Source organism: Berghia stephanieae, chromosome 5 (assembly GCF_034508935.2).
Source record: "Berghia stephanieae isolate SIO BIC M18660-M18661 chromosome 5, UCSD_Bste_1.3, whole genome shotgun sequence".
Taxonomy (NCBI): Eukaryota; Metazoa; Mollusca; class Gastropoda; order Nudibranchia; family Aeolidiidae; genus Berghia; species Berghia stephanieae.
This window is the reverse complement of record NC_088364.1, coordinates 50,921,552-50,933,037: the sequence shown is the minus strand read 5'-3', so window position 1 is coordinate 50,933,037 and position 11,486 is coordinate 50,921,552.

Here is an 11,486-nt window from a genome sequence, read left to right as displayed (position 1 = left end):
TCACCATTTAAGTATATAAATAAGTACCAGGCAAACACAAAATTCATCCAACCATGACAATCAAAATATATATATATATATATATATATATATATATATATATATATATATATATATATATATGTGTGTGTGTGTGTGTGTGTGTGTAAACCAATAAATCATCAATCAATCACAATTTAAATATATAAAATTTTACCAGATTTAAAGAATGCACTATTCTAAGAAACAACATAAACAAAAAAAAAAAAAAAAAAAAAAAAAAAAAAAAACAACAAAAAACAAAAACAAAAAAAAACAAAAATCAAAAAAAAAAAAAAAACAACCATACCATTGTGAATAAAAAACATAAACACAACCAATCAAAATGTCACCATTTATACAAAGTGAATACTCACAAAACATGGATATGATTTGATATTTATTATATCTGAGTGATTAAGAAGCTCTATGTGAATTATTTTCGAAATTGTGAGACTTTGGTTTAAAGGTTTAATATTTGGTTTATTCGTTTAGCGGGAGCGGTCTATATTCATGTTTTCGTCTAACCAGGTCATCGACCATAAACTCAGACATAATTTGTTTCAGTCCAACGATTTCTTGATAAATGTAAACACATTGCTTTTTAAGAGAATTGATGCATTACATATAGACAGTATGCGCTTGACGAAGAATCTCATAACATTGAAGTGCGGAAGTATAACGAACCAACACACAAAACTGTGTGTATCGATGAACGTTTATAGTCAGGTTAATACAGTTTAGTGAGCTTCTCACTAAACTGTCGGAACCAGACTATAAAAGTTCATGGTTACACACAATTTTGTGTGTTGGTCCGCCATACTTCCGGATGGCAATGTTATGAGCTTCTTAGCCAAGCGCATACTAATAATAGGTAAAATATTTTAAAATAGGTAAACACACAAATCTATGTGTAACCTTGAGCGTTTATGGATAGAACAAAATTGACGTCACTTTGCTCTGTATTATTTTTATTCGCCAGCCATTTTTATGAGAAGTTCTCACTAAATTGTATAAATCAGACAACACAAGTTTAAGATTGTTTACACATAGTTTTGTGTGTAGGTGCGTTATATCCGACTAGCGGATGTTATGAGTTTTTTGGCTAAACGCATAGCATCCACAGTCTGACTGACAGAATTTAGTGAGTACTAATCATAAAAATGCATGTCTTAAAACAATAACAAAGAGCTGAGTGACGTCAACTTCGTTCCTTCTATAAAAGTTGTAACCCAATGGGCCAAGCTGAGCAAAATGAACTATTATTGTGATGTTTGATATTTCGAAAACTGTGAAGCCTTTTTTGTTGGGGAGTCTGGATCATTTATCTTAATTTGATATTTTCAAAAAATAAAACGGAGCGACTCAAATGTCTTCGTCCTCGTCCTCGGGTGTTCAATGTATGTGTTGTTTGATGCAAGCGGGGGTAGCACGTCTGACCGGTAATCAGAAGGTCTGAGGCTCGATCCCCAGTCTAGTATTAAAATTATTTTTTTTTTACCTTCTTTGTCTGACACATTTCATGCACCATTGTGGAGCACATGCAAAATTTATACAGATCGTCCCTACTGAGAGGAAAATATGTTTCTGAACTAGCGATAATGAAATAATGAGCTTTTATATAGCGCAATGTCCACTAAACGTGCTCAAAGCGATTTACAGGGGGTCCCTGGCCGACAGCATCACTTAACATTTAGGGCGGGACATGACGCCTGTTAGGCGATATTACAATTTTTTCGGACAGAGACAACTCTGTTAACGGCAGGTACTCATTTTAAAACCTAATACGGTGAAAGAATGTGAGCAAAGAGCTTTTTCCAAGGACTCAACTATGCGCCGAGCGAGGCTCGAACCCAGGACCTTCCGACCCGAAAGCGAGTGTCATACCACTAGACCACATAGCCGCATAAGAGCGATGTGGAAACATTTCCTATTTCTAGTCATTATAAGCCTGAAAATCACTTTTAACCAGTTTACTGCTTTACTCTGGAAAGACACGTATTTAAAAAATTGGCCGGAAAACTCATTCCTCAAATATCGACCGATTTAAAAGACCCTCATCTTGGCAAAAACTCTCGAAGCTGCGATCTCGGCATCTATTTTTTTTAATACGGACCTTACAAAAATGTGACTGAAAGAAATTTTTCTTCATATCCGTGTTACCAAAAAAAAAAACCCGGTACATTTTAAACTGGGTCTTAAACTGTCGAACAATGTTTATGATCTGGAAAGCCGCTATTTGCGGCTGGCTGACAAGCATTGAACATCGCGAACACACTCACACACACACACACACACACACACACACACACACGCACGCACACACAAACACGTACACACGCATTCATAGATTTTCCTACACCTGATAGCACGGAATGGTTGACCTTATTTATTTGATCTTAGTTGGTCTTATCTGAGTCATATAATGTCTTGCTACTTATTTCCCGTTTTAACTACTGGAGGAAATGAGTACATATTATTTTAGTGTGCGTGCGTATATTATTGTGTGTGTGTGCTTGTGTGTGTGCGTGTGTGTGTATGATGGAGCAGGGGAGATTGCTCTAAATATTGACAGTGCGCTGAACTAGAATGGATAACACAGCATCTTCGACGGGTAACAGCTTTGTTGACTATTTGAATAGGCCTAGTCTATCTGAAGATCTCCGTTGATATTGACAGCTGTGATCTCTATGCAATGGCTAGGTTGAAAAAAAAAATTAATGAATTTTGATCATTGCTTTCACACACCATAAACATAAATGAAAAGAAAAGAAGTTGGGCTTTTATATAGAGCAAAATCCACTAAACGTGCTCAACGCGCTTTACAAGGGATCCCTGAACAACAGCAACACTAAACATGTTGAACGAGACATGACGCATGTAGGGCAATATTACAATTTTTCCGATACAGACAACGCTGTTAACGACCAGGTACTCATTTTACACCTGAGTACGGTAAGAGAATGTCCCCGAGCAAGGCTCAAACCCAGGACCTTCCTAACCGAAAGCGAGTGTCATACCAGAAGACCAAATAGCCGCACAAAGACACCGTATTTTGCCATGGATCATCAATTTACACAGTTAAGTCACTCGTTGAAGCGATGAACCGGAATTCCAGAATAGTAAACAACTATAAGACCACAGGACATGTATAAAACAAGATTGGCTAAACTGAGTAAACCGATGATTCATGACAAAATACGGTATCCTAGTATTTCTTTCTAAAGGAGATAAGAATTGAAGTGAGGATTATTTTGTGGTCATTGATATTATCAACAATACACTTTTATTTACAACTTTCAATTTTTATAGGTTCATTAGATTTGTTTTCTACAATGTGCGTACGAAGTTTAAATTGTGTTTTGAAACTGTCTGCTGCCTTCTGACGAAGGTCAAGGGTCAAATCATTGTTTGGTTGAATGTTATCTTTTTTTCACTGGCTAACAAAAACACAACAACCCCCCCCCCCCCCAAAAAAAAAAAACCCAAAAAACCCCCAAAACAAACAAACATTAAAAACAAAACAAAACAAAGCAAAACAACAAAAACAAACAATCAAAAAACAAATAACCAAAAAAAAAAAAAAAGACCCCCAAAAAACAAAACAAAAAAATAAAAAAAAATAACAAAAAAAATGTCCTGAGCATATATAGTGAAATATCCACTAACGTTCTCAAAATGCTTTTCAAGGGGTCCTTAGCGAACAGCAACACTTAACATATAGGAAGAGAGAAGTATATAGCCTATTAGGCGATATCAATTTTTGCCGATCGAGACAACACTGTTAATGGCCAGGTGCTCATTTTACACATGAGTACGGTGAGAGAATGTGAGTAAAAAGCCTTTAACTTCAGGTCCGAAGGAGAATGTCATACCACTCGACTACGACATACCCTCAGTAAAACAATAAGCTTATCCAAGTTTACAATTTTTTTGGCTATAGATAGAGGGAAGTTGACGTCACTCATGTCTTTATCCTTGTTTTCAGCCAGCCATTTTTGTGAGTAGTTCTCACTTAACCGTCTTAATCAGACTATAAACATTCAAAGTTACACACAGTTTTGTACGTTATTTCCGGCTGGCGAATGTTGTGAGCAATTTGGTTAAGCGCAAAAAATCAATAAGTTCAATTATTAACATCTAAACCACCGAGACATAATACTGGTTCGTGGCGATGGGTCACTTTAATTTACGTGACTTGCAACAACACACATGCAATTTATGGTAGTTTGAATGTGTACTTAGTTTAAATAAGTATGGGCCTCATAATGTGTTATTCAAACAATACTTCGTCCGTCAGCAGATAAAAAAAAACCACATTGGGTGTCGATATAAAATAGCACAATCAAAAGTCACGTAACAATGACATCTTTCTACTTTTTAAAGATTAGAATGGGTTTTTATTATGTGAGGCTATCTGAGGTTTGAGATTCAACGCTCAGCCCGGATCTGCACCCCGCAGCTCGCGCTACCAAGAAACTACAGAAGCCATCCCCATTTTGAAGCTTAAGAAAAAAACAACTTGAGCCTCTGTAAAGCGCATTATCCACTAAACGTGCTCAAAACTTTACCAGGGATCCATAGCCATTAACAACATCTATCATATAGAGCAAGACGATATTTAGGCGATATTACCATTTTTCGGACAGAGGCAATGCTGTTGACGGTCAGGTATTCATTTTACTCCTGAGTACGGTGTTGAGCGAGTATGAGTAGAGCGACTTTTCCAGGGACTCAATTATGTGCCGCATAGAAGGGGACTCGAATCCAGGACCTTTCGATCCGAAGGCGAGTGTCATACTTCTAGACCACATAGCCGCACAAAGCGTATGAATCTGTGAATGGACTCTTATAACAATAATAATAATATGATAATTATATGAAATATGAAGACAGTTGTGGAGAGATGTAGGATGTCCTTATTGACTCGGTCACTTTGGAAAAAGAAGAAGCCGGCAGCACAAAATTCTGCTGAACGTATAATCTGTGAACTAATAATAATAATAATAATAATACTGCACACTTATATAGCGCGAACATCTCATGCAATAACAGCTCTAGGCGCTTTAGAAAAATAAAATATATATCATTCATTAAACAATGAAATGACTACAGCTATTAGATACAGTCATATTCAATAATTAAAACGTTATCAACAAAGATTATATATATATATATATATATATATATATATATTATATATATATATATATATATATATACTATATATATATATATATATATATATATATATATATATATTATATATATATATATTATATATATATATGTGTGTGTGTGTTTTAATCAAGCAAAGAAATGATTTCTAAAGTAACATGTCTTTAGCCTGCTTTTCAATGCCTCCTGGGATTTTTTGTCTCTAATTTCAAATGGTAATTTATTCCAAATGGAGGGGAGACCAGATGATGGAGAAGCTCTTTTACCAGCATTTATTTTGTTCTGGGGAGTGCGTAACAAGAGCACATCTGAGGTTGATCGTAAGTTTCGAAGAAGGGGTTTCAATTAATAAGTTCATAAAGGTAATTTGGAGCAGATCCATGGGGGTACTTAAAAACCAATGTTGCTACTTTGTAGTCAATCCTATAAACTATGGACAGCCAGTGCAGCTCTAAAAGAAGAGGGGTCGCTTCATGCGTCTTCCTTTTCCCTAACACTAATCTAGCTGCATTGTTCTGGATGACATTAGGGCCGAGCCTCAAACAACTTCGAGATAACCATTGGGCAAAGAGAAGGGCCTTCAATTAACACCATTCAGGGCGATATTAGGGAAATATAATTTTATTAACATATGAAAGCCAATAATGAAAGACGCAATATTTCCCTCTCATTTAATTTCTCTCATTATTTCACGCAATTAAAGTTATCAAAGACAAAGATATGAAAAAGTGTGTATGAAACAGTGCCAGACAAAACAAGAAAGAAAGTTACAAGAAAAGAAAACAAAAATCAGTCTTCCTCGACTGGGGATAGAACCTCAGACCTCCTGATTACCGGTAATCAGGAGGTCAAGATTTGATCCCCACTCGAGGAAGACTGATTTTTTGGGATGTTTTTTCTTGTAGGAACTATTTTTCTTTCTTGCTTTGGCACTATTTCACACACACTTTTTCACATCTTTGTCTTACACCGATGCCTTCTCCACAAATTCTCAAATGTTCGAATAACCGAACACTATTATAAGATGGTTTCAACATTGTTGTGGTGGAGAATGTGTTGCGTGAGTTTGAGAGAATTTCCATTACAACAATGAGACAGACAATTACAATTTGGATTATCAGACGTGTAAATGAGTACACGTCGGTTTAAGCCCTAAACATTTATAATAAAGGATGAGACACATTGTGCGGCCATTGCTTTACTTACAGCATAGTTTCCTTATTCCAACTGAATCAGCTACTTTCATAAAACGCGTGTGCTTGGTCAATATTGAAAGAATTATCGTATCACACGCAGTAACAACAAATTTAAAAAAAAACGAAAATGTGTCGAGAAGGCAGCAAGGATACAAAATGATGAATTTTGAAACCATATCTGGAGCATTGTCTATAATATGATTGAAGTGAATCAGAAACATGTGTCGTCTATCGTACTTGAAAAGTTTCAAAGGTCCATATTTATGATCGATATGATATCTTGGTGGTTTATCCCTATTCGTCCTTAAGGTCGAATAGCATCAACCGCCATTGCCGTCCGTAAGGACAAATAATGTTGCTTGCACTATTCGTACTTCACACTACAGCTGGGCACTATTCCGTTTCTGTTTGTACTGAGCTAGATTCGATTCTACGTAATTACATGATATATCCGTATCGTCTTAAATTTTTTTGTTAGTGAGTCAAATAATCAGTTGAGTGTATATATATATATATATATATATATATATATATATATATATATATATATATATATATATATATACATGTGTGTGTGTGTGTGTGTGTGTGTGTGTGCGTGTATGTGTTAGTTTCGTGTATGTGTGTTTGGGGGGGGGGGTTGTTTTTTTGTTTTCTGTGTTGTTTTTTTTTTTTTTTTTGTTCTGGGATATGATTTTTTTTCCCAGAATGGTGATCGTTTCCTTATTAGGAACTATTTTCGTGTTCTCCTTTTGGCAAGTATCCCATTCAAATGCCTGCTCGAAAGTTTGGGTTGGTTGGGCACAGAGGAAGATTCGTCAGGTATTCTTTTCTTTTTTCCTTTTCTTTCTTTTTTGGGGAGTGGGGGGTAGGGGGGGGGGGGGCTTGATTTTTAAATTTTTTTCTTCTTCTTCTTTAAAAAAAGGGTTTTTTTTGTTGTGTATGTGTGTGTGTGGCGGGGGGGGGGGGGGGGGGGTTGCCTTAATTACATTTTTTCTATCTATGATAGTGGTTTAACACTCAATAACTATTTGTTTTAAATGACTAGTATTAAAACTGTCAAAAATATTATACTAGTCATAGTAATATAAGCAGCCCAAAAACATCTCTTAAGAAGCAATTTTTTAAAAATATTATAATCTTGATTATTCAGTGAGGGCCATCAATATTGGCTTGAATTTAGCCAACATTTTTCATTTATTTGAACAATGTCGATACATGTCCTTTAACTTCAGAAAATTTTGTTATAAGTTGTACCGTCTTGAGAAGACGAGCTGTATAACAGAATTGTAGATTTAATTCACGGAGAATTCAATGCGTTAGTGGCAGTGAACTAGGTAATGGTATAGACGGTATGGAATTTGGCGGCTTTACAACACGCAAATTAATTCCAAAGCCGAAAGCACAACGTTGCATTTAATCTAATCTACATATACGATGTCAAATATATTAAAGATTAATAAAGGACACTAATACCAAGTCCTCAATATTTTCAGTACTTCATTCGTTAGCTAATACTATTAAGTATTTGGTATCCACTTTTGCCCTGACGAGAATGTCAACGGGCTGGGCTTTAAAATGTCTACGGGTTGAAACTGGGTGAAATAGGATGATACAGAACATAAAAGCCCAGTTCGGCCTAAGAACAATAATTTGCCTATGTTCTTAAACTCAGAACAAGGGGTAATGTTGTCAGGGGTGTTGGGGTTGTTGTTTTGATCTGGGTAGGGGTCTAATAAGGCTGATAAAGGTACGATTACCGGCCAAAAACAAATTCCTAACTTTAGTTTTAAATTAAAAAATAAAAAGATGGAAATATATACATAAAAAGCTTGATATATTTTAAACAATGGTTACAAGAAAAATAAATCCACGATTTGTATCAATAATTCTGTACTCAAAAAACTTTGTATGCAAATTTTGTATTCCAGATGTGTAATTTGGCTTATCACCATTCAAGGTGGTATTTCAATAGATATTTTTACAACTAACGTGTGTCTATGTACGCAGTGATACAGACATGCCAAGCATTCGACTTATTGTGTTATAGTGGAAAAAAAAGAATACCATTTCGAAAGGGGTTTGTGCTGCATTGTAGGTTAACAAAGCATCCACAAACACGCAGGTCTGACATCCGAACCCACTTATGGGCCTAGTTTACCATTGTTGTATAATGCGTCATTTTTTTGAGATTTCCATTATAGCACTGAGCCCATAAGGAAATGGTTATCAGACCTGAAATTAAGTAACGTCGATCCACATCAATTTTAAAACCATCATCATCCAGAAATATTAGATTTGTTTTGAGTTTATATGATTTATTGAGGAGAATGGCGACCATATTTTATGTTGCGAATGCCAACAATTTATATTTTTGACCAGTTTAACATTAAATTCGACTTTTAAGCATGTGGTTCGTTCTGACATAATACCATTTTGAGACGATGGGTTACAAAAATAAAAAACGGCCTTTCCGTCAATTGCCTTGTGCGTATTGCACGCCTACCTCATTTGCATAAGCACTGAAGGTCGGCTAGACACATTTTAAGAATACGACCTGAAGGACGAATAGATACTCCGATATAATAATATGTTCTGGATGTTTTTTATACATGTACTGGATAGCAAAGAATATAATTTTCCATGTCATAAATCATGCTATCAGAAGAACAATCATCGACACAGATAAGTGTAGGAAATAGCTGAAAATTAAAAAAAACAACAACAAAAATATAAAAATAAAACAAACAAAAGTAACGACCCCCCCCCCCCCAACCCCCCCCCCCCCCCCAAACAAACAGCAAAAAAAAAACAAAAAACAAACAACCCCCCCCCCAAAAAAAAAAGAAAAAAAAACAAAAAAAAAAACAAAACAAAAACAGCATCCACTTCACATGCTCAAAGCGCTTTAAAGGGGGTTTCTAGCCAACAGCAATACTGAACACGTAGGACGAGACATCGCCTGTTAGGCGATAGCACTTTCTGTTATGAAAACTACTCACTATTATGGTCTCCCTCTTGCTATGTGTTGTGTGTGTGTGTGTGTGTGTATGTGTGCGTATGTTTCGAGGTCAAATGGCTGAATGTCCAGTGCGTGACTTGAGTGTGCAGTGGATGAGAGAGAAAGAGAGAGAGAGAGAGAGAGAGAGAGAGAGAGAGAGAGAGAGAGAGAGAGAGAGAGAGAGAACAAGTAGTATGGCGGCTTGTGGAAGCAAAATTATACTTTATTCTGGATTAAAGTTTGTTCTTTATTGTAGATCAAAGATCGAGTTGTTTGTAATAATTCCTAATCTTCAACATTGGTGCCGAAACCCGGGATCGAATCAGGGGCCTTTAGATGACATGTAGGCTAACCTCAGTTTATATATGCTTCAATGTTGGGAGAAGGTTGTGAAATCTATTCACTATTATGGTCTCCCGCTTCTTACTTGTTGTGTGTGTCGAGGTCGCATAGAGATAGAGATAGATAGATAGATAGATAGATAGATAGAGATAGAGACAGAGAGAGAGAGAGAGAGAGAGAGAGAGAGAGAGAGAGAGAGAGAGAGAGAGAGAGAGAGAGAGAGAGAGAGAGAGGGGGGTTTTATTCTGGATTACAGTTTGTTCTTTATTGTATATTAAAGAGCAATATGTTTGTGATAATTCCTAATCTTCAACACTTTCTTTTCGAGAGAGACAACCCTTTTAACGATCAGGAACTCATTTTACATCAAAGTACGGCGAGAAAATGTGAGTAAAGAGCCTTTTCCGAGAACTCATCTATGCACCGCTCAGGGCGGGACTCGAATCCTGGACTTTCCACACGACCACACAACCGGACATGCTTTTAAAAAAGATTGATGTGAAGTTGGATTATTTTGTAAAAGAAATTTAAGTCAGATGAAGATATGTACCGTCTTCTTCTTTCACCGTTTACCTTAAATCTAAATCATATATCAAGAAGCAAATCAATTTTTTCTGCGAGTAAGTCTGGAAATTGGATGCCATTTTTTAAAAATAAAGCCGAAACAAAAAAAAAAAAACAAAACAGAAAGAATATCCAAACCAACCAACAAGAATTTAAAAGAAGTTAAAACCAGATGGAAAAATCAAAGGTTATATCTTTATCTTTTAAATTCATTTGGTCATTTAAATCCACATTGAACGTGTGTCGCCATCTTAATCTTTTGTTATATTGAAGGAACATTTTCCTGACAAAACGCAAGTGTACAGGAGCTCTAATGCCTCGTTTAAAATGACATAGTTTCTTATCCTTATTTGGTTTATCATCTTGTAAATCTGACCCACTCTGTCAAAGCTCATAAGTAAATTAAATGAACAATAATGAAAATAACAGCTTCGTTAACTCCGTAAACTGCCATAAAGTATCATTTTTGCAATAAATATTTTACTTCTCATAGTATTAATCGATATATAAATGATCCCCTAGTTAATTCTTAATTACGAGAATTCTTCATTTGTCTCTGATTTAAACTTTTAAACACGTTTATGGCCATCTCTATCCATCGTTATATGAAGAAAGATTTTCCTGACAAATAAATGTACGTGTACGGCCGCTGTCAAGTCCTCGTTTGGGAAATGACACAGTTTCTTATCTTTCTTTGGTTCAGTATCCATTAAATTTGACCCACTTTCTCAGACTTTAAAAGGTAATGAACAACAGGAGAAAAAAAAAAGAACAAAATACCAAACACGGAATGTTTCGCGCTCAAGGTTCTTCTTCAGTCAATAGCAAAAAAAAACAAAAACAAAACTAAAAAAAACAAACTAACAATAAAGAAAAAAAAAACAAAAAAAAAAACCCAAACAAAACAAGAACAGTAATAGATCACTAAAAATCCAGACATTCATTATTTACATTTCGAGATCGTACAAGCCGACGAAACGTGCTTAACACTTTTTGTCCTATATCTGGGCTTTAATTTCAAGATCGTACAAGCCGACAAGACGTGAAAAATACTTTTCTGTCGTATATCTGGACTTTAATTTCGAGATCGGACAAGACGACAAGACGTGCTAAATACTTTTATGTCGTATATCTGGATTTTTAAACTGTTTTAATTGTTTTTATTATTGGTCGAAGAAGAGTTTTGA